At 41.8% G+C, this 24,696-nt stretch overlaps 1 protein-coding gene and 1 long non-coding RNA gene across 2 annotated transcripts in view; one reads left to right on the top strand and one right to left on the bottom strand.

Moving 5' to 3' along the window:
- LOC126418944 (uncharacterized) overlaps window positions 1-24,696 on the bottom strand; it is a 76,098-nt gene that overhangs the window by 21,583 nt on the left and 29,819 nt on the right. The window lies entirely within an intron of this gene.
- Window positions 1-24,696, top strand: part of LOC126418943 (phenoloxidase 2-like) — a 233,575-nt gene that overhangs the window by 182,587 nt on the left and 26,292 nt on the right. The window lies entirely within an intron of this gene.

The following is a 24,696-nucleotide window of genomic DNA, read 5'->3' as shown; positions in this document are numbered from 1 at the left end:
TGAAGGAGTGATTATACACTTAGACTTCATACTGTGTGAAGATGTCAGTTTCAGGGGACATGTTGTGATATGTAAATTAATCTTGTTGTTGTTGTGGTCTTCAGTCCAGAGACTAGTTTAATGTAGCCGTTCATGCTACTCTATCCTGTACAAGCTTCTTCATCTCTGAGTAACTACTGCAACCTAAATCCTTCTGAATCTGTTTAGTGTATTCATGCCTTGGTCTCCCTCTATGATTTTTTACCCTCTGCACTTCCCTCCAATACTAAATTGATGATCACTTGATGCCTCGGAATGTGTCCTACCAACCAATCCTTTCTTCTAGTCAAGTTGTGCCACAAATTCCTCTTCCCAGCATTCTCCTGTAGCACCACGTTTCGAAAGCTTCTATTCTATTCTTGTCTAAACTGTTTATTGTCCATGTTTCACTTCTGTACATTGCTACACCCCATACAAGTACTCTCAGAAAATATTTCCTGACCCTTAAATCTATGCTTGACGTCAACAAATTTCTCTACTTCAGAAATGCTTTCCTTGCCATACCCAGTCTACATTTTATATCCTCCCTACTTCAACCACCATCAGTTATTTTGCTCCCCAAATAGCAAAACTCATCTACTACTTTAAGTGTCTCATTTCCTAACCTAATTCCCTCGACATCATCTGATTTAATTCAACTACATTCCATTATCCTCATTTTTCTTTTGTTGATGTTCATTTTATATCCTCCTTTCAAGACACTGTCCATTCTGTTCAACTGCTCTTCCAGGTTCTTTGCTCTCTGACAGAATTGCAATGTCATAGGCAAACCTCAGAGTTTTTATTTTTTCTCCATGGATTTTAATTCCTACTCCAAATTTTTTTTCATTTCCTTTACTGCTTGTGCAATATACAGATTGAATAACATTGGAGATAGGCTACTACCCTGCCCCACTCCCTCCTCAACCACTGCTTCCCTTTCGTGCCCCTTGACTCTTGTAACTGCCTTCTGTTTTCTGTACAAATTGTAAACAGCCTTTCGCTCCCTGTTTTGACCCCTGCCACCTTCAGAATTTGAAAGAGAGTATTCCAGTCAACATTGTCAAAAGCTTTCTCAAAGTCTACAAATGCTAGAAACATAGGTTTATCGTTCCTTAATCTATTTTCTAAGATGAGCCATAGGGTCAGTATTGCCTCACATGTTCCAACATTTCTATAGAATCCAAACTAATATTTCCCAAGGTTGGCTTATGCCAGTTTTTCCATTCATCTGTAAATTGATATTGATAGTTTTTTTGTTTACTCCATTGTGTTGCATTTACTCGGTGGTTATTACGTGTACTGGGGTTTTTAGTTTTTGTTATACACATACTGATTAATTAATAAAACATTGTTTCTAAAAGCTTTCACATGTATATTAAAAAGTGCTCAACAGTGTCTTAACTCTATTGTTTACATGGAGTGGTCTGAGAAATCAGATTCCTTTACACCGGTGGAGTTCATATCATGAGCACAATTGACAATAACATTACCTAAACACGCATTTAGTCTTGTCAGTTCTGAATTGACATGAAAGGAAAGTGTGCTTCCTTAGCATATTTAGTAACTTATTTACACCGGGTTTGTCATATGTTATATCATAGTTTAAATTGAAGTCTCCCCCAATTATAGTTAAATATTGTTTCCACTTTGTTATGTGGCAGAGTAAACTGTCTAAATTATCTAAAAGTATTTTTTCATCTGAGTCAGGGGAATGGCAAATACATACTCAGATAAGTTTCATTACATCACATATGATTCCAGTAATTTCAAATTGTTTCTCTACACATGCCCAACTAAGATTTATTGCTCTAAACTCTATTTCATTTGAAATGTTGATAACAGGACCACGATTACGGTACCGAGATCTGCAAAAAACTGCTTCCTTGTTTTTAACCCTCTGGTACATAGTATTCTATTTGTCCTGGTTTAAGCCAGTGTTAAGATAAACGTAGGGAAAAATTACAATGCATTGTTAATTTTTACTTGTTGACCATCTAACTGCAACTGAACGAAACACAATTTCCGTGCCATATGCGTTTTCCTTCATTCTTTGCAAGACATCTTCAGTGGCCTGGAATATGTACATATTTTTACTACTTGGTTTACATTTTGGGGCAATGTATACATAGGTTATAAACCATTCTGGTGGTTGATTTTTCTGTGGCATAGTAATATTTTAAAGTCTACTTAAGGTTCTGTGGATGATTTTCTGCATGTTGTGCTTTAGAAAACAAAAACCTAAATGGCAATTATAAGATGAAGAACAGTGCCAAAAATGGAACTAAAGCACAACATGCAGAAAATCATCCACAGAACCTTAAGTAAAATTTAAAATAGCACTATGCCACAGAAAAATCAACCACCAGAATGGTTTATAACCTATGTATACATTGCCCTAAAATGTAAACAATATAGTAAAAATATGTACATATTCCAGGCCACTGAAGATCCCTTGCAGAGAGTAAAGGCAAAATGCACATGGCATGAAAAATTTTTTTTCAGTTGTAGTTAGATGGTCAACAAGTAAAAATTAACAGTATACCACAATATTACATGCAGCTGAGGAAGACAGGACTACAAAAGTTGAAGATAGGAAAGAATACTTATTTCCTGGCAATGATTCATCCAGTTTCTCAGCTTTACTTTCAAGACCCTAAATTTTAAAAAAGTATCTCACTTATCTGTGAGTTTGCAGGCTGATTTTTCACATTTTTATTTTATTCCTGGCTTGAAACCATAAGAAATTTTCATTAAGTGACCTTAATCAGTGCTGTACTGCTGTTCCAGTTGTTGTTGGTTCTGCTGCTGCTATTGCTGTTGTTGCTGCTGCAGTTGGTGCTACTGCTTTTGACAATGATAGTGATGATGATGATGGTGGTGGTGGTGCTGTTGCTGTTTCACTTACTATAACCTTCTTTCCCTGTTGATTTAGATGAAAATTATGTGATGTGTGGAAACTTTTCCCCAAATTGCTGATGTTCACAAATGTTACATTTTCAAACCACCTGCAAATATTTTGCATGTCTGTCTTGCATTTCCAACTTGTTTGTTTACACAGACCATTCTCTCAAGCCATAAAGATGTGGCACTGAAAAAACAAAAATGTTTGTTCCACTCAACTCATACAGTTTTCTTTTTAATGAGATTAAGAGATCCTTTTTTTAATTTCTTGCGACACCATTTGTTCCCACTGGGAAAGTGATAAAGTCCTTTTTGCTCAATGAGGAATTTTTTTTCCTGGCTCATTGATGTAGCAGCACTGAATTTTGCTCTGGCTTTATTATGCAATTAAAATTCTGACTGCTTGTCCACCGAAATTCAGTTGCTATACTTTGCCCTTGGCTGCCTACATACAGTTCAATTTTATGTGCACTTCCTGTTTGGAGCTTACTGTTTTCTGCCTACCTTCACTGTGTGTGATCTCTTGTTTGGCACTATTTATTTTGTTTCTTTTGCTAATGTAAGTTGATAATGCCTCAGGTGATCAGCTTATCAGTGGCAAATGTTTTGAGAGCACTTTTGCTTATGATCTTTTACTTAACTATGGCTGAAATGTTCAATGTTCTACCTCATTCACAAAGTCGTTTTGTTTTCCATGTGGTACAATTGAACTGTCAACAACACTATCACAATCCATAGTAAAAAGACCTTGAAAGTGATTTTCATGCACTACATTTATGATCTGTTCACAGTTTCCTATATTCTGTATTATCTGTTTGTGTCTTTTGAACTTTACTTCCAAGCAATTCTCTGACAAAGTCGAACTTTCATGCCGTGATTTTGTCTGTTTTATTCTGCAGACTGTTTTCTTCTTTAAGTTTCTTGATATCCATCTTCAATGAACTGATAATAAACTGTAAACTAGACATACGTTCTTTGAGCTTTGTTATCTCGTCCTTGCAACTGTTACAGTTTTTCTTTTTAACAGCATAATTGACCTTTTTTTTGCAGGGCTACACATCAGATTTTTACACTAGTGACCATCTTGCCTCACACTGAGGTACTTCAGTTGCTTCAGACTGCTTTCAGAAATTCTGGAAAAGTAGGTTGGCCAATGCCTTCATATCACACTTTGCAGGATTAGTTGGCAGAAGCCAGTGCCCACAAAACCCATTACATCACTATAAATAAGAGGTGGTTCTGACTTCCTATAAATGTAAGTAATGCAGGGGTAATTTCTAAAAGAGAAAGCATATAGGAAAACTTGAATCACACAAAGAAATCTGATAAAGGTAATACAAGTAAAAATATCAACAGGGGAAGAGACTTATGATTTATAGTTATAGATCAAGTGCTGGCTACTGGACTTTGATATATGAAAAGAGTGAAGAACTCATTAAAATTATATAACACTTGCCAACTAGAGAGCTGAGATCGCACCTCTTGAATGTGCCTCCTCTGCATCAGCAGCGTCCTGAGTTCTGCAGTACAGACAGCATTGCTCATCCAGTAGTGGGTAACAGTAGTGAGTGACATATCTTCTAGCCAAACATTTGCTTCTTCAGTTTATTGTAAGTCAACATGTACTGATGCATACTTACGAGCATCAAGTTGTCATCACCCATTGCAAACTATGAGCATGTTTAAAATACTCATACACAGAGCTCACACTGTCTCAGGCCTAGATATTTTGCCTAAAGAGCTTGCCCACCTAAAGACAGTGTTCAGAGAAAATGAGTATTCTAACCGGCAAATTAAGGAGGCATTGTTAGTTAAAACCAAGAATCAGAAAGTGGATAAAGAGGAGAACATGCTGACAAAATCTTTGGCTTTTGTTCCATTTGTGGGCAACATCTCATTTAAATTATCAAGAATCTTCAGTAAATGGCAGTTGACAGTGATTTTCCATCCATCATATAAGATTGCAAGTCTCTTGGGATCAGTGAAGGACAACTCATTATTGTGGAAGGCCAGAATTTACAAAATATTTTGTCAATGTGGTATGGCATACATAGGACAGACCACACAAACTGTGAATGAATGCTGCACTAAACATCAATGTTGCATTCACCTTTTATAACCAAGCAAGTCCAGTAATGCTGAATGTTGTGTTTCCACTGGACTTTCAATGGAGTGTGATAGAATGATGAGTCTGACCACAGCAACATCTTTTTGGGACTCCGTTATTAATGAATCTGTGGAAATATGCCTGGTGAAAAAGCTGATGAACTGTGATAGCGGCTACCAGTTGGAACAGTGCACAGAACCCTGTCATCTCCATGATGTGTTCTAATTGAAGATGACAGAGTGCACCGAAGGTTTGCGGAAAGTGGTAATGCAGATGATAGCTGAGTACTGCAGTTCCATCAGTGAGGGCACTGCTGCCAGAAAGTGTAGGCTGTCTGTCAACTTAATTTTGACACTTAAATGGAATACTTGCAGTGTGCTATATATTGTGAAATGGAGCTTTGTCAACTTCAATGGCTCACCTGAAGATGACTGGCAGATGCCCGGTTGAAATGTGGTGGGATGTATTAAACAATGACTGGCTGCAAGCCCAAAATTTGTTAGAACAGTATTGTCTTGTCACTAGAGAACCTGTAATGGCAGACTGGATTGGCCAGGAGAGCTCAGTGTCTTCAAACTTGAACTGGTGATTAAACCCCACCTGAGTAACAAATCCATAAGGGACATTTCAACTGTTCTAGACCTACCCAAACTGATTTTTGGTGGTATGATTCTGAAGTGAGAATGTGAAGGTACAACCATAGCTAAACCAAGCTGACCTCACATGCTGGCAGACAGGAACAATGGAACACTGCAGAAGCTGGTTGTAAAAAAATCTCAAGAAATCAGAAGAAGAAATAACTCATGGGTGCCAAAGTGCTACCAGTAGCCCAGCGAGGACAATAATGATTACACATAGGGAGTTGAAAAGAAGATAGTACAGTGGTCAAGTAGCTCCTCATAAGCCACACGTTTTGATAGTTATACCCCCCATGAGCCATGGACCTTGTCATTGGTGGGGAGGTTTGTGTGTCGAAACAAGCCCCGGAGTAGACAACATTCCACTAGAAAACTGATAGCCTTGGGAGAGCCAGGCCTAACAAAACTCTACCATCTGGTGAGCAAGATGTATGAGACAGGTGAAATACCCTCAGACTTCAAGAACAATGTAATAATTCCAATCCCAAAGAAAACAGGTGTTGACAGAAGTGAAAATTACCGAACTGTCAGTTCAGTAATAGATAGTGGCAAAATACTATCACTAATTCTTTACAGAAAAATGGAAAAACTGGTAGAAGCTAACCTCAGGGGAGATCAGTTTGGATTCCATAGAAATGTTGGAACACGTGAGGCAATACTGACCCTACAACTTATTTTCAAAGGTAGATAAACAAAAGGCAAACCTATGTTTCTAGCATTTGTTGGCTTAGAGAAAGGTTTTGACAATGTTGACTGGAATACTCTCTTTCAAATTCTGAAGGTGGCAGGGGTAAAATATAGGAAGCGAAAGGCTATTTACAATTTGTACAGAAACCAGATGGCATTTATAAGAGTCAAGAGGCATGAACGGCAAGCAGTGGTTGAGAATGGAGTGAGACAGGGTTGTAGCCTATCCCCAATGTTATTCAATCTGTATAATAAATGAGCTGAGAAGAAACAAAAGAAAATTTTGGAGTAGGAATTAAACACATCGGAGAAGAAATAAAAACTTTGAGATTTGCTGATGACATTATAATTCTGTGAGAGCAAAGGTCCTGAAAGAGCAGTTGAACAGAATGGACAGTGTCTTGAAAGGAGGATATAAAATGAACATCAAAAGAAGCTAAACAAGGATAATGGAATGTAGTCTAATTAAATCAGGTGATGCTGAGGGAATTAGATTAGGAAATTAGACTCTTGAAGTAGTAGATGAGTTTTGCTATTTGGGGAGCAAAGTAACTGACAATGGTCGAAGTTTAGAGAATATAAAATGTAGACTGGCTATGGCAAGGAAAGCGCTTCTGAAGAAGAGAAATTTGTTAACATCAAGTATAGATTTAAGTGTCGGGAAGTCTTTTCTGAAAGTATTTGTATGGAGTGTAGCCATGTATGGAAGTGAAACATGGACAATAAATAGTTTAGACAAGAAGAGAATAAAAGCTTTTGAAATGTGGTGCTACAGAAGAATGCTGAGGATTAGATGGGTAGATCACACAACTAATGAGGAGAAGAGGAATTTGTGGCACAACTTGACATGAAGAGGGGATAGGTTGGTAGAACATGTTCTGAGCATCAAGGGATCACCAATTTAGTAATGGAGGGAAGCGTGGAGGGTAAACATCGTAGATGGAGACCAAGAGATGAATACACTTAGCGGATGCAGAAGGCTGTATGGTGCAATAGTTACTCAGAGATGAAGAAGCTTGCACAGGATAGAAATGCATCAAACCACTCTCTAGACTGAAGACAACAACAACTATAATTATTCACTATAGATAATGATACAATGTTGTGACTAATCCCGGAAAGTTAGATGTATGGTACAAAAAACATTGCAGTTGATTCCTGAGACAATTTTGGAAGCTGACTATTTCATTATCGTCATCATCATCATCATCAGGATTTGCTTCCAGCGAGATGGGTAGTAACTTGGTGAACAATGTGCCTTCATTGGTTTCTGTTCTGGTATAGCTTTTCCCTCTCCACTACATCCCATGTTACTCCTCTCCTCTTGAGATCTTCCTTAACTTGGTTTGTCCATCAATTTCTAGGTCACCCAACTGGTCTTCTTCCTGGTACCTCCATCCCTAAATACTGGTGTGGAGTTTGAGTCGGATGCATTTGCATCACATGACTGAACCGCTTCAGTCTCAAAGCACTCATCCTCTCCTCTGTAGTCAGTGTCACCTGCAGGTCTCTCCTTACATAATCATTCCTGACTCTGTCTCTCCTAGATTTTTGTAGAGGTGACCTAATGAACTTCATTTTACATGTTTGTATTTGACTCTCTTCTCTCTTACTTGTGACACAGGCCATATTTCATTAAAAGTGTGTAAAGCTTCTTATATTTTCTTACCAAGCTCTTGTGGTGTGATTTTAGTTCTACATATGAGGAGAATTGTTCCAATGTCTTTTTATAGCCAAGATGTTATATCTCTTCTTTTTTGACTGTGTCACCTAGAATTTGAAATGGTGAACTTTTCTTCCCAGCATTGTTTCATGTGAAATTCAGATCTTAGTTTTCTTTCATTTGCAACTGCATTCTTGCTGTAAGTACAGTTGCAATACATTACAGTTCACTTCTTTATCTTTTCTGTGATACAGTAACTTTACTATTCTCACAAAAATAGCTCAAATATTGTAACAAAGGATTCGTAAGTCTTCATCTAATAACACATCTTTAATGTGTAAGTGTCTTCAGTGTAATACATTCTTTCACAGTAATTATTCTTAGACATGGAACATTTATGCTCAAGGCACAGCAAATTTTATATTCTATAAAAGTAAAAATTAAAATATTCTTATTTGTTTTTGTTTCTCATATAGAATCTTTTTACATTTGTTAAGAAAAATTTCATAATTTTAAACATCAGCCTACAACACTTAAATGATACACTATGTAATGAGGGGTAAATGACACTTAAGGTGGTGTAAAGAGCAACACCACTGCACAGCAGATGACTGAAAATGAGTGATTTTGAGTGATGAATCATTCTATATTCTGTGGCAGTTTGATAGAAGGGTTTGCATTTGGCAAGTGCCTAGATGGTGTTGCATACTGGCAGCAGGGATATGTGGATGAGGCAGTGTTGTGGTATGGGGGTATTTTTCATGATTCAGGTGTGGTCCCCGTACTCTTCTTAAGAAAAATGCTAATTGTGTAAGGCTGTGATCACATTTTACTGCACTGTGTACAGTAGAGGAACAGTTTGAAGACAATGTTTGTATCAGCATGACAGTATACCCTGATGTAAAGCAAGCATTTGCAAGGCAATTTTTGTAGACAACAATATTCTTCAAATAGACTGCTCTGCCCAGAGCCCCAACCTAAACCCAATGGAATACCCTTGGTATGAGTTACAATGTCAGCTTCACTCCAGACCCCAGCATCCAACATAAGTACCTTCTCTGGTTTCTGCTTTTGAGGAGGAACGGGCTGGCACTACTTTGCAGATTTTTAGACACCTCATTGAAAGTGTCCCCGGCAGAGTTCAGGCTCTCATATAGGCAAAGTTTGGACACAGCTCATATTAATGTCCAATAATAGGTGTCTGAATACTTTTGTTCAATTAGTGTATTTTCATTCTGAACGCTTTCATAATATTTCGAAGGTATTATTTTATCATTAGTAAGGTGCTAGTATATCACAACACACAGCATGCTAGCTTGCGAGACAGTGAGGTGAGCCAGACCTACATTGAAACCACTGGCAGATTAATGACTGTGGGCTGGTACAATGGCCAGCCTGTGTTTGGTTTTTAGGCAGCTTCCCACGCTCCTTTAGGCAAATGCTGGCTGATCCCCAAATTCTGCATCAGATAATATGATCCACAAACGAGCAAAATAGGATAATTCAGAAAACGCAATTTACATAGCTCACAGACAGATGGTACATGTCTCCCCTCTATTAGGTTATCTAGATAGCTGTGGCACCTGGAGGGGAATCCAGCCACAAAATTATATAGTGAAGCAAATAAAATACACCAAGTCCCATACAAGTGGATCCTGAACTAGACAGGAAAAATTCTAAGGAAAAAGAAGGGAAAAAAGGTAGACAGAGGATGAAATGAAATCATGCTTGCCTCTTTTGGCGCAGTGTTGTTGGCAGCTATACCTTGTTGGTTCAAATTTTGGCGTGAAGTGTGGAACTACATGTCAACCACATTAACAAACAGTTGTCGAAAATTAAGATTCTTCTTCTTTTTTTTTTTAAATCTAAACATTATTTTTGCATTTTGTTTTGAACAGCATTTATCTAATATAGCACCCATTTTAAAAAGATGTATTAATTCTTCATATGAAATGTACTGAACCCTTTCTCTTCTGTATTACCTGTGGCATCGATATTTCATACATTTTAAATTAATCAATACTACTGTGCACTTTCTTCATCCTTTTAGCTGCAGTTGCGATTATGTGACATCTGTTGCATGGGCATGGCAACATTTAAATTCTTGTTCTTCTTTTTCATATACCTTTGTCTGCGCATAGACACTTTCAGAGTACCGGGTAGAAGGACTGATGGCACATGTAAACATGTTCAGAGCACACAGGGACAGGTACAAAGGTGCGCGCATTAACACGTCCAGAGCAGTTAAAGGGTTAATGGATCTGGCATGGTTAATTTAAGTGGTGGCCAAACCTCTTCCTGTTGCCACCCCATTACTGACTAGGCTGGAATGTGTGTACTCCAACTGTCTGCATATAGTGTGATTCATGTGAAAGTGTGCAAAAGTTACCTAAATGTTTCCATATCAGGTAAGTAGGGTGGGCTGTGGGTACCAGCCTGTTTTTCACCTTTGGATATAGGAAACTGCTTAAAAGCCACATCCAGGTTGCCCGACACACTGACCCCGTGATTAATCCGCTGGGTAGATTTGATGCGGGGCTGGTGCACGTCCTTATCCTGGAAGCAGCACTTTAACATGTGCGGCTATCCAGGTGGGTCAACATTCGAATACAATGACCCATCTGTTAAGTGGTGAACATGAAGAAGCAAGGTTCTTAATATCTTTCACCAACTTTGATAAGGTTTCTGTTGGTGGTATTATGTCAAAAAGAAAGAATGTTATGATGGCTCAGTATTTCAATTTATCCATCTGAATGAAACATATACATCACTATTACTGTAAAGTCTGTGTAAAACTACCATATTTACTCGAATGTAAGATGCACTTTTTTTCCAGTTTTTGTAATCCAAAAAACCGCCTGCGGCTTAGAATTGAGTGCAAAGTAAGCGGAGGTTCTGAAAAATGTTGGTAGGTGCTGCCACAACTAACTTCTGCCATCAAATATATGTAGCGCTACACAGGTGTGCTTTGCAGGCACAAAGATAAATACTGGCGCCAAAACCTCTGTGTCATTTTCACACATTATCCAACGAAGTAAATAGAAATTCTGTATTGCCCATCTTCGAATGTAGCAGCCTTTCCAATATTCGTAGCAACAAAAATAAATTTCTTTACACAAAAATACCAATAATGCCCAAGGCTTTAGGATTGTTACACGAGTTTGTATGCTGGGACTCATCAAGATTTCGTGTAGTGGCACCTATTGCTTTGTGGAATTTTTGTGAAGTGCTTGTTGGTGTTAGTGAACCATAATGAAGAGCTTTCATTATAGCGCCAAATTCAAGAGGGGAATTATTTCTTTTGCGGAACTCAGTTCTAATGGTACTGCAGGTCTGTGATACGGGATCGATGAGAGCAATGTCAGGTGATGGAGACTGCAGAGAGAAAATTATTTGAATGTTCAAGTAGCAGGAAAGCATTTAGTGGGCCAAAGTGTGGCCGATATCATGCACTAGAAGTGATTTTAAATGAATTTGTTAAGGAACAGCATCAGAAATTCCTGCCTGTGAATGCCGAAATTTGAACAATTAAGGCACGTGAAATTGATAGAGAGCAAAAAATCGAAAATTTTAAGGCTGGTCGCAGCTGGATTGATCTGTTTATGAAGCACTGGGGTTTGCTACTTTGATGGCGAACTTCAGTTGCACAGAAGCTGCCGAAAAATTATGAAGAAAAACTTGTGGAATTTCAGCGCTTCATAATGCGGCGGTGCACAGAAAAGCAATACCTTCTCAGTCAGATAGGAAATGCTGACCAAACTCCCATATATTTTGACATTACGTCACATTATATGGTTGACACCAAAGGAAAGAAAGACATAAGTGTTCTTAGATCAGGGGGTGAAAAACAGTGGATGTCCGTCATGCTTGCTTCCACAGCAGATGGACATAAATTACACCCATTCATAGTTTTCGAGAAAAAGACTTTACCGAAACCAGAAGTGTTTCTAAAAACTGTAATTGTACAAGCAAACAAAACTGGGTGGTGTTTGGAGAACATGGTGCTGGAATGGATTAGGCATGTGTGGAATTGTTGTCCTGGCGCAATGCTTGGTTTCGCAGTCTGTTGGTATTCGATGCGTACGCAGGCCATATAGTACCTGCAGTAAAATGACAATTAGAGGAAAACAAAACGGACTTGGGAGTAATTCCAGGTAGATGACATCAATTCTGCAACCACTTGATGCATGTACACAGAAAGGCTTTCAAAAAGCAACAAACAACTGACACCAACAGGATGTGTAAAACACGCAAGTTTGTTGCAAGTGTGCCAATGGATTTATGATGCTTGGAAGTGTGTTCCAAATCAGACTGTGCAACAATAATTTAAAAAATGTTCAATATCCAATGCACTAGATGGTATGGAGGACGATGCTCTGTATGAAGAAATGAGCAAAAAAGAAAAGTGTTGTGTCTACACAAGACAGCCCAGACACAATGAGAGGAAGCCGAAAGGCATGCGCCAAGTTAAAGCAGGATGGCGTGAGGTCTGAAACAGGACACGCAAGGAATGCCATAAAGAAAAGTATGCAGCTTCTGGAATACTTAACTTTAATCCATCCTTTTGGTACATCTGGAGATTGTGGCGATACAAGTGAGACTCTTTAGATACATGCAATGTTACTAATGGTGCCTTGCTAGGTCGCAGCCATTGACTTAGCTGAAGGCTATTCTAACTATCTGCTCGGCAAAGGAGCGAGGCTTCATCAGTGTAGTCACTAGCAAAGTCATCCGTACAACTGGGGTGAGTGCTAGTCCATATCTCGAGACCTGCCTTGTGGTGGCGCTCGGTCTGCGATCACACAGTGGCGACACGCGGGCCCGACATGTACTAATGGACCGCGACCGATTTAAAGCTACCACCTAGCAAGTGTGGTGTCTGGCGGTGACACCACATTCCTCCCCCGCAAATCGGCGAACGGTCGTGGTATAAGGCTTCCGCCTGCCGTGGGGAGGACCCCATGTTGACGTAGGCGATGAGGTGGGGAGCCTAACAACAGGCGAGGCTGTGCCACCCGCACCCGGCCATTCGGTCCGAGGGGATCTAGGAAACGCCTGAAAACCTAGTCCAGGGTGCACGTCAACATGCGGTGTATGCGCCCATAAAGAGACAGGAGGGGCCGAAGGGTCGACCTCCATTGCGTCGGGGTATCCGACGCGCGATGACGTCATGTGGTCCGGAGCGGGCAAGAGTTCCATGGCGGAGGACAGCTGGTCACGGGAAGCGATCGGCGGCGCGTGACCCAGGGAGGTGCGTGGCGGCTGCAGCGAAGCGTCCACTGCAGGCGGCGCCGGCTGGAGGACAGGCGGCGGCAGCGGAGCGTCGCCATGGAGCAAAATGGAAGGCATCATCGGTAACACCTGGGGATGAGGCGAGCCAGTAGATGGGTCCCCAGGGCGCTGACCGGACGGCACCGTCGCTGAAAGCAGACGGGGAGCGGCAGAACCCGTGCGACAACAGAGGCGCAGCTGATTGAGATGCCGACGCACCTCACCAGAGGCCCCCAAAACCAAATACATCGCGCGGCCGAGGCAGCGAAGAATGCGCCCTGCGAGCCAACGCCGTGAACCTCGAAAGTTGCAATAGAATACAACGTCGCCTGGAGCAAAAGCAGGAGTCTGCCGCTGCACAGGAACCTGATGTGGCGGATGCAGCAAAGACATCAAGGTTCGATGAGGACGACCGTGGAGCAACTCAGCTGGTGAGCGACCATCTCGGGGCTGAGAGCGATACGATGACAAAAAGAGCAACAACGCGTCCTCCCGAGAATGCGACTCTTTCAACTTCAACATCTGTGACTTGAAAGTCCGGACCAATCGTTCAGCGGCACCGTTTGACTGAGGCGAAAACGGCGTGGATGTCAGATGTTGAATACCATTGGCCTGGCAGAAGGACTGAAATTCTGCGGACATGAATTGTGGGCCATTGTCGGAAACAATAGTCTGCGGAAGACCTTCAATGCAAAAGATAGCAGACAACGCTTGGATGGTGGCAGTTGATGTCGTGGAAGACATCCGGACAACAAAAGGAAAATTACTGAAGGCATCTACCAGAACCAACCATCTAGCATTCCAGAATGGACCAGCAAAATCGATGTGCAAGCGTTGCCAAGGGGAAGTGGCTTTTGGCCATGCAAAGACTTTCCGCGGCGGTGCGGATTGTTGTTCGGCACACGCCATGCAAGAAGAACACGTATTCGTAATCGCAGCATCGATTCCGAACCAAGTACAGTGCTGACGAGCAAGTTGTTTCGTTCGCACTATACCCCAATGTCCTTGGTGAAGAAGCCGTAAAACAGAGGACTGTAACGAATGTGGGACCACGACTCTGGACTGATCATTATCAGAACGCATCAACAAAACACCACGTCGAACAAAAAGTCTCTCCTTGTGAGTAAAAAATCGGCGAACCAACGGATCCTCGATCCGAGACTTTGACTAAGGCCATTGCGTAGCAACAAAACGCAAAACGGTAGCAAGGACCAGGTCAGCAGCTGTGGCTGTAGCTACACGACGAAAATCAATCGGAAACGATTCAACCACTTCATCGGTTTCTGCATCAATGAACATGCAAGCAAGTTCGGAAGAATCGAATGCTCTATCCTCAGCAACAGGCAAATGGGACAACGCATTGGCGTTTCCGTGCTTAGCAGTGGACCGATACAAGATATCGTAGCGGTACTGCAAGAGGAAAATAGACCAGCGAATGAATTTCTGCGCTGTACGTGGAGGTACAGGCTTGTTCGGATGAAAAAGCGATGTCAAAGGTTTGTGGTCTGTGACGATAGTGAAGGGACGACCATACAAGAAATCATGAAACTTAGTAACACCAAACACGAGAGCCAAAGCTTCTTTCTCTATCTGTGAATAATTTCTTTGCGCAGACGAGAGCAATTTGGATGCAAAGGCAATAGGGCGATCATGCGACCCATCTCTGTGTGCAAGCACAGCACCGATCCCGAAATCCGATGCATCTACCATCAACAAAATGGGTTTCTGGGGATCAAATGGCATAAGGCAAGTATTTGAAAGCAACGCCGATTTCAACTGGCGAAAGGCGCGTTCGCATTCCGTTGTCCAAACGAACGGAACACCCTTACGGCGTAAGCTATGAAGCGGAGCTGAAATGGAAGAGGCACGCGGGATATACCTGTGGTAGTAATTAATTTTTCCCAGCACACTCTGTAGCTGCTTCAAATTTTGCGGCGAAGGCAAGTCTTGTATGGCACGGAGGTGCTCTGGACTCGGATGTATGCCTTGGGCATTGATTACATGTCCCAGGTATGGTAAGTCACGAGCAAAAAACACACATTTGTCCTTCCGCAAGCGAAGACCATTTTGTCGCAACACTTGAAATAATGTTCGTAGGTGTGCTCAATGCTCATCTGCTGTCTTTCCGGAGATCACAATATCGTCCAGATAGTTCGCTGCAGTAGGGACTGACGCACAAACAGTTTGTAAATATTGCTGAAACAATGCAGGGGTGGACGCACACCCAAATGGCAGTCTTTTGAATCGGTACAAACCAAGATGCGTGTTAACCACCAAGACGCGCTGGGATTCTTCGTCCACTGGGATTTGCAAGTACGCATCTGCTAGGTCCAACTTCGAAAAGTATTTACCCGGGCACAGTTTTTCAAAAAGATCTTCCGGGCGGGGTAAAGGATAAGTTGCAATCACTAATTGTGGATTCACTGTTGCCTTGAAGTCCACGCAAAGTCTCAGTTTTCCGGAAGGTTTTGGCAAAATTACTAAGGGTGAGGCCCAGAGAGAAGCCTGCACACGTTCAGTTACTCCTTGTGATTCTAAATCGTGTAATGTTCTTGCGACCTCATCACGCAATGCGTGAGGAACATTGCGCACTCTGAAAAATTTCGGTTCCCGTTGACTTTCAGTTCCAAATGTGCTTCATAGTTCTGAGCGCAACCTAAGCCCGGTGCAAAAATGTCTGCATATTCTTCACAGAGACGAGAAACACTGTCTGAAGGCACAGTCTGATTCACTGATAGGACCTGATTTACTATAGACATGTTAAACAACTGAAATAAATCTAAACCAAACAAGTTCACTGTAGAAGAAGAACGAAGAACGTAAAATGACACCACAAAAAGAGTGACAGTGATTCAGAATTATGACTGATATTTTGAACATTTCGTATAAGATGTATTCGAAATCTAATAAAATTTTGTTTTAAATTTCAGCATTTAATTTCTAAGTTATTTTAATTTCTGTTTTATAAGTGTTGCTGCTCTGCATTGCACAGGATAGAAAAATGTGGAGAGCTGCAATCAAATCAGTCTATGGACTGAAGACAACTACAACATACTCTGCATTTGAAGTCATCACTAAAAATCTACCACGACAATCCAGCTGGCAAGACTGTTTGGGATGTATCTCAATATGACCAACTCTGCGTTCTAACAGTGGAAAATCCAGGATGGAATGTAACAATACGAGAGAAGGAAAGTTGCTACTCGCCATCTAGCGGAGATGCTGAGCTGCCATAGGCACAATAAAAAGATTCACACAATTATAGCTTTCGACCATTAAGGCCTTTGTCAGCAGTAGACACACATACACACACGCACACACACACTCACGCAAGCGCAACTAGCACACTTATCTGCAGTCTCAGAGAGCTGAAACTACACTGTGAGCAGCAGCACCAGTGCATGATGGGAGTGGCGACTGGGTGGGGGTAAAGAGAAGGCGGGATTGGGGAGGGGGAGGGATAGTATGGTGGGAGTGGCGGACAGTGAAGTGTTGCAGTTTAGACGGAGGGTAGGAGAGAAGGTGCGAAGGGGGGATGGGGTAAGTAGCGGAAAGAAGAGAAATAAATATAAAAATAAAAGAAATTAAAAGACTGCGTGTGGCAGTGAAATGATGGCTGTGTAGTGCTGGAATGGGAACAAGGAGGAGGCTGGATGGGTGAGGACAGTAACTAAAGAACGTTGAGGCCAGGAGGGTTACGGGAACATAGGAGGTATTGCAGGGAAAGTTCCCACCTGCGCAATACAGAAAAGCTGGTGTTGGTGGGAAGGATCCATATGGGACAGGCTGTGAAGCAGTCATTGAGGTGAGGGGAATCATGTTTGGCAGCGTGTTCGGCAACAGGGTGGTCCACTTGTTTTTTGGCCACAGTTTGTCGGTAGCCGCTCATGTGGACTGACAGCTTGTTGGTTGTCATGCCTACATAGAATGCAGCACAGTGGTTGCAGCTTAGCTTGTAGACCACATGATTGGTTTCACAGGTAGCCCTGCCTTTGATGTGACAGGTAATGTTAGTGACCGGACTGGAGAAGGTGGTGGTAGGAGGATGTATGGGACAGGTCTTGCATCTAGGTCTATTACTGGGGTCTGAGCCATGAGGTAAGGGATTGGGAGCAGGGGTTGTGTAAGGATGGATGAGTATCTTGTGTAGGTTCGGTGGACGGCGGAATACCATGGTAGGAGGTGTGGGAGGGATAGCGGATACGACATTTTTCATTTCAGGACATGACGAGAAGTAATGGAAACCCTGGCGGAGAATGTAATTCAGTTGCTCCAGTCTACATCTGCATCTACATCTACATATATACTCCGCTAGCCACCAAGCGGTATGTGGCGGAGGGCACAATTTGGGCCAAAGTCATATTTACCCCCCTCTGTTCCACTCGTGGATCGCACGAGGGAAAAACAACTTTCTGAACGCCTCAGTACGAGCTCTTATTTCCCTTATCTTTGAATGATGATCATTACGTGATTTGAAAGTTGGTGGTAATAATATATGCTCTACATCCTCTGTGAAGACTGGATTTCGGAATTTAGTGAGCAGCCCCTTCTGTTTAGCATGTCATCTATCTGCAAGTGTGTCCCACTTCAAACTTTCTATGAAATTTGTAACACTCTCACGATGGCTAAATGTACCAGTCATGAATCTTGCTGCTCTTGTTTGGACCTTCTCAATTTCTTGAATCAGACCCAACTGGTAAGGGTCCCATACAGACGAACAAAACTCGTAAGACTGGGCGAACTAATGTATTGTAAGATATTTTCGTTGTTGAAGCACTGCATCGCTTTAGGATTCTACCAATAAACCACAATCCAGGGTCCGCCTTACCCGTTACTTGTGTAATCTGATCATTCCATTTGAGATCATTTCGAATAGTCACACCCAGATACTTGACTGATGTTACCGCTTCCATAGACTGATCATTTATTTTGTACTCATACATTAATGGGGATTTTCGCCTTGTTATACATAGTAGGCTACACTTACTAATATTGAGAGATAACTGCCTGTCATTATACCATGCATTTATTTTCTGCAAGTCCTCATTGATTTGTTCACAACTTTCGTGTGATACTACTTTCCTGTAGACTACAGCATCATCGGCAAACAGTCTAAGGCCACTGTCAAGACCATCAACCAGATCGTTTATATAAATCGTAAAAATCGGAGGACCTATTACCCTGCCCTGGAGCACACCTGAAGTTACTCTTGTTTCTTTTGAAGTTACCCCGTTCAGGACGACATACTGCTCCCTGTCTGTTAGAAAACTTTCAATCCAACCGGATATGTCACTGGATAGGCCGTAAGTGCGCACTTTTTGTAGCAAGCGACAGTGTGGAACTGAGTCAAACGCCTTTCGAAAGTCAAGAAATATGGCATCAACCTGGGAGCCGGTATCTAGAGCCTGTTGTATATCATGCACAAAGAGTGCCAGCTGTGTCTCACATGACCGCTGTTTCCTAAAACCGTGCTGATTTCTGCAGATGAACTTCTCAGAGTCTAGAAAGGTCATTATGTCTGAACACAAAATATGTTCCATGATTCTACAACAAATCGTTGTCAGTGAAATTGCCCGGATAATACTGAGTTACGAGGGGAATGCTCCTCTGTGGCCAGACTGTGGAACTTTGGGAGGCAGTGGGAGACTGGAAAGATAAGGCACGGGAGATTTCTTTTTGTACAAGGATGGGAGGATAACTATGGTCAGTGAAGGCTTCAGTGAGACCCTCGGTATATTTAGAGAGGGACTGCTCGTCACTGCAGATGTGACGACCACGGGTGGCTAGGCTGTACATAACGGACTTCTTGGTATGAAACGGGTGGCAGCTGTCAAAGTGGAGGTATTGCTGGTGGTTAGTAGGTTTGATATGGATGGAGGTACTAATGTAGCCATCTCTGAGGCGGAGGTCATCTGGGAAGGTGGCATGTTGGTTTGAGTAGGACCAGGTGAAGCAAATGGGGGAGAAGTTGTTAAGGTTCTGGAGGAATGTGAATAAGGTGTCCTCACCTTCAATCCAGATAGCGAAGATCAATGAATCTGAACCAGGTGAGGGGTTTAGGATTCTGGGTTTTTAGGAAGGATTCCTCTAGATGGTCCATGAATAGGTTAGCATAGGATGGTGCCATGCAGGTGCCCATAGCCGTACTGCAGATTTGTTTGTAGGTAATATGTTCAAAGGAGAAGAAATTGTGGGTGAGGATATAGTTGGTCATGGAGACCAGGAAGGAGGTTGTTGGTTTGGAATCCATAGGGCATCTGAAAAGGTAGTGTTTGATAGCAGTAAGGCCATGGGCATTATGAATGTTAGTGTACAGGGAGGTGGCATCAATAGTGACGAGCAAGGCACTGTGTAGTAAAGAGAGGAACTGTGGAGAATCGGTAGAGGAAATGGTTGGTATCTTTTATATAGGAGGATAGGTTCCGAGTAATAGGTTGAAGGTGTTGGTCTATGAGAGCAGAGATTCTCTCAGTGGGGGCACAGTAACCGGCCACAATGGGGCGTCCTGGGTGGTTGGGTTTATGGACTTTAGGAAACATGTAGAAGGTGGGAGTGCAGGGATTGGTAGGGGTAAGTAGAGAGATGGACTCTGGGGAGAGGTTCTGGGATGGGCCTAAGGATTTGAGTAGTGACTGGAGATCCTGCTGGATTGCTGGAACGGGATCACTGTGGCATGGTCTGTAGGTGGAAGTATCTGACAGCTGACGGAGTCCTTCTGCCACGTAATCCTTGTGGTTCAAAACTACAGTGGAGGAGCCTTTGTCTGCAGGTAGGATTATAAGATCAGGATCAGTTTTTCGATGGTGGACTGCAGTTCTTTCTGCATATGTAATGTTAGTATGCATGTTGAGGGATTTGGGGAATGATGGTGAGGCAAGGTTCGAGGATAAGAAATTCTGGAAAGTTTACAGGGGGTGGTTTGGAGGCAGTGGGGGTGGATCACGGTTGGATGGAGGAGTGAACTGAGTTAGTTGCACTTGTGCGAGTGTGTGTGTGTGTGTGTGTGTGTGTGTGTGTGTGTATGTGTGTGTGTATGTGTGTCTACTGCTGACAAAGGCCTTAATGGCCGAAAGCTATGATTGTTTGAATCTTTTTATTGTGCCTATTGTGACTCTGCATCTCTGCTATATGGTGAGTAACAACTTTCCTTCTCTCGTATTGTTACAACTCTACGTTCTCATTTTTTTCCCACCTGTGACAAGAGATGGTTGCTAATACATCTATATCTACATCTACATCCATACTCCGCAAGACACCTGACGGTATGTGGTGGAGGGTACTTTGAGTACCTCTATCGGTGCTCCCTTCTGTTCCAGTCTTGTATTGTTCGTGGAAAGAAAGATAGTCGCGTGCCTCTGTGTGGGCTCTAATCTCTCTGATTTTATCCTCATGGTCTCTTTGCGAGATATGTGTCGGAGGGAGCAACATACTGCTTGACTCCTTGGTGAAGGTATGTTCTCGAAACTTCAACAAAAGCCCCTATCGAGCTACTGAGCATCTCTCCTGCAGAGTCTTCCTCTGGAGTTTATATAACATCTCCGTAACGCTTTCGCGATTAGTAAATGATCCTGTAATGAAGTGCGCTGCTCTCTGTTGCATCTTCTCTGTCTCTTCTCTCAACCCTATCTGGTACGGATCCCACACTGGTGAGCACTATTCAAGCAATGGGTGCACAAGTGTAGTGTACCCTACTTCCTTTGTTTTCGGATTGCATTTCCTTAGGATTCTTCCAATGAATCTCAGTCTGGCATCTGCTTTACCGACGATCAACTTTATGTGATAATTCCATTTTAAATCACTCCTAATGCCTACTCTGAGATAATTTATGGAATTAACTGCTTCCAGTTGCTGACCTGCTATATTGTAGCTAAATAATAAAGGATCTTTCTTTCTATGTATTCGCAGCACATTACACTTGTCTACATTGACATTCAATTGCCATTCCCTGCACCATGCGTCAATTCGTTGCAGATCCTCCTGCATTTCAGTACAATTTTCCATTGTTACAACCTCTTGATATACTACAGCATCATCCACAAAAAGCCTCAGTGAACTTCCAATGTTATCCATGAGGTCATTTATGTATATTATGAATAGGAACGGTCCTACGACACTCCCCTGCAGCACACCTGAAATCACACTTACTTTGGAAGACTTCTCTCCATTGAGAATGACATGCGGCATTTTGCTATCTAGGAACTCTTCAATCCAATCGAACAATTGGTCTGATAGTCCATAAGCTCTTACTTTGTTCATTAAACGACTGTGAGGAACTGTATCGAATGCCTTGCGGAAGTCAAGAAACACGGCATCTACCTGAGAACCGGTGTCTATGGTCTTCTGAGTCTCGTGAACAAATAACACGAGCTTGGTTTCACACAATCATCTTTTTCGAAACCCATGCTGATTCCTACAGAGTAGATTTCTAGTCTCCAGAAAAGTCATTATACTCAAACATAATTCGTGTTCCAAAATTTTACAACTGATCGACGTTAGAGATATAGGTCTATAGTTCTGCACATCTGTTCGATGTCCCTTCTTGAAAACGGGGATGACCTGTGCCCTTTTCCAATCCTTTGGAATGCTACGCTCTTCTAGAGACCTACGGTACACTGCTACAAGAAGGGGGGCAAGTTTCTTCACGTACTCAGTGTAAAATCGAACTGGTATCCCATTAGGTCCAGCTGCCTTTCCTCTTTTGAACTATATTAATTGTTTTTCCATCCCTCTGTCATCTATTTCGATATCTACCATTTTGTCATCTGTGCTACAATCTAGAGAAGGAACTACAGTGCAGTCTTCCTCTGTGAAACAGCTTTGGAAGAAGACATTTAGTATTTCAGCCTGTAGTCTGTAGTCCTCTGTTTCAGTACCATTTGGGTCACAGAGTGTCTGGACATTTTGTTTTGATCCACCTACTGCTTTGACATAAGACCAAAATTTCTTAGGATTTCCTGCCAAGTCAGTACATATAACTTTACTTTCGAATTCATTGAACGCCTCTTGCATAGCCCTCCTTACACTACATTTCACTTCACGTAATTTTTGTTTGTCTGCAAGGCTTTGGCTACATTGATGTTTGCTGTGAATTTCCCTTAGCTTCCATAGCAGTTTTCTAACTTGGTTGTTGAACCACGGTGGCTTTTTTCCATCTCTTACGATCTTGCTGGACACATACTCATCTTATACATATTGTACGATGGTTTTGAACTTTGCCCACAGATCCTCAACACTATCTGTACATGAGACAAAAGTTTTGTGTTGAGCCGCCAAGTACTCTGAAATCCGCTTTTTGTCGCGTTTGCTAAACAGAAAAATCTTCCTGCCTTTTTTAATATTCCTATTTACGGCTGAAATCATCGATGCAGTAACCGCTTTATGAATGCTGATTCCCTGTTCTGCGTTAACTGTTTCAAATAGTTCGGGTCTGTTTGTCACCAGAAGGTCTAATATGTTATCGCCAAGAGTTGGTTCTCTGTTTAACTGCTCAAGGTAGTTTTCAGATAATCCACTTAAGAAAATTTCACTGGATTTTTTGTCCCTGCCACCTGTCGTAAATATTTGAGTCTCCCAGTCTATATCCGGCAAATTAAAATCTCCACCCAGAACTATAACATGGTCGGGAAATCTGCTCAAAATATTTTCCAAATTTCCCTTCAGGTGCTCAGCCACAACAGCTGCTGAGCCATGGGGCCTATAGAGACATCCAATTACCATGTTTGAGCCTGCTTTAACCGTGGCCTTCGCCCAAATTTTTTCACATTTCAGACCTCCATCAATTTCCTTCGATACTATTGCACTTTTTATCGCTATAAACACGCCTCCCCCTTCACTGTCCAGCCTGTCTCTGCAATATACATTCCAGTCTGAGTTTAGAATTTCATTACTGTTTACATATGGTTTCAGCCAACTTCCTGTCCCTAGTACTATGTGGGCATTGTGACCATTTATTAATGAGAACAGTTCTGGGACCTTTCTATAGACGCTCCTGCAGTTTACTATTAGCACATTAATATTGTTATTCCCTGTTGCATTTTGCCTACTCCTACCTTGCCACGTCTCAGGAGGCGTCTTGTCGGGCCTAGGGAGGGAATTCTCTAATCTAAAAAACCCGCATGTGCACTCCACACGTACTCCGCAACCCTTGTAGCCGCTTCCTGCGTGTAGTGCACGCCTGACCTATTCAGGGGGACCCTACATTTCTCCACCCAATAGCGGAGGTCAAGAAATTTGCATCCCAGATCTCCGCAGAATCGTCTGAGCCTCTGGTTTAAGCTTTCTACTCAGCTCCAAACCAGAGGACTGTGATCGGTTCTGGGAACGATACTACAAATAGTTAGCTCAGATTCCACCCCGCGAGTGAGGGTGAATCGCATGCAGTATTCTTTTCACCATAAGAATAATACAAATGTAAACATTACGCCATGTATTCTTTCGTGTTTACTGCTCTCTCATTTAAATCCTGTCTGCCTAATAAACTATGAAACTAGAGTGAGGCAATAGCAAACGCGGAAGAATATACATATCATGTCATGTTTATATTCATATTATTCTTATGCTGAATAGTGGTACAGTCAGAAATGAAGCATGGCAACTGACTAGATTTTTAAATCTAAGATGACAAATTTCTGTGCAGAATGTAATGTACTAAAGAAGCCTCTGCAAAGATTTTCGAATGGAGAAACATTTTCACTAAACTCTCATTCAGAACATCTTCAATCATACGCAGTCAATTATTTGGTACTTTTTGATCATTATCAAAGAAAGCAGCAGTGTAAGTAGCAACAAATAGCAGTCTCTTGCCATTGTTTCACTAATGAGATAATTTTTTTTTATTGTAAGCGTTGGTAGCGCAACAAAAGCAAGCCATCCCGTGAGCGGGGACAGGTCATAAGCACTCATTATCAGAATGCGACAAACTATGCATGACACAGTACAATAATGCATTTTCAGCTAACAGTGACATAAACACGTATAACAAATAGAATGGCAGTTATCAGATCAAAGCAAAATAAGCAATCGATTCAAACCAGATGAAGCACGTGAAAAAGGAAGTGTACCCATATAAATACAGACGGAGCACCTGACGCATAGCAATGGCTACCTGGTAAAGCTTAACTGCTAAGTTTACGACACAAATCAAACTACTGTTGCTGTATCTTCATCCATTTGACTTAATTTGTGTCTCATGTTACAATGGACCAACCTTGTTTCAATTTGGAGGTGCGGTCTAAAACTTTTCTCTCCCCTTGAATTTCGAGTCTCAAATTTCAGGTGTGGCTTAGATTCGAGAAATTTTTTTTTCCTTGATTTCAAGTCTTATTTTTCAGGTGCAGCTTAGATTCAAGTGCAGCTTAGATTCGAGTAAATATGGTAGTTATTCCATACAACTTGTCACTTGAGTTACA

This window comes from Schistocerca serialis, chromosome 9 (assembly GCF_023864345.2).
Source record: "Schistocerca serialis cubense isolate TAMUIC-IGC-003099 chromosome 9, iqSchSeri2.2, whole genome shotgun sequence".
NCBI lineage: Eukaryota > Metazoa > Arthropoda > Insecta > Orthoptera > Acrididae > Schistocerca > Schistocerca serialis.
Note: the sequence above shows the minus strand (reverse complement) of the source record. Positions and strands in the feature narration are given on the sequence as shown.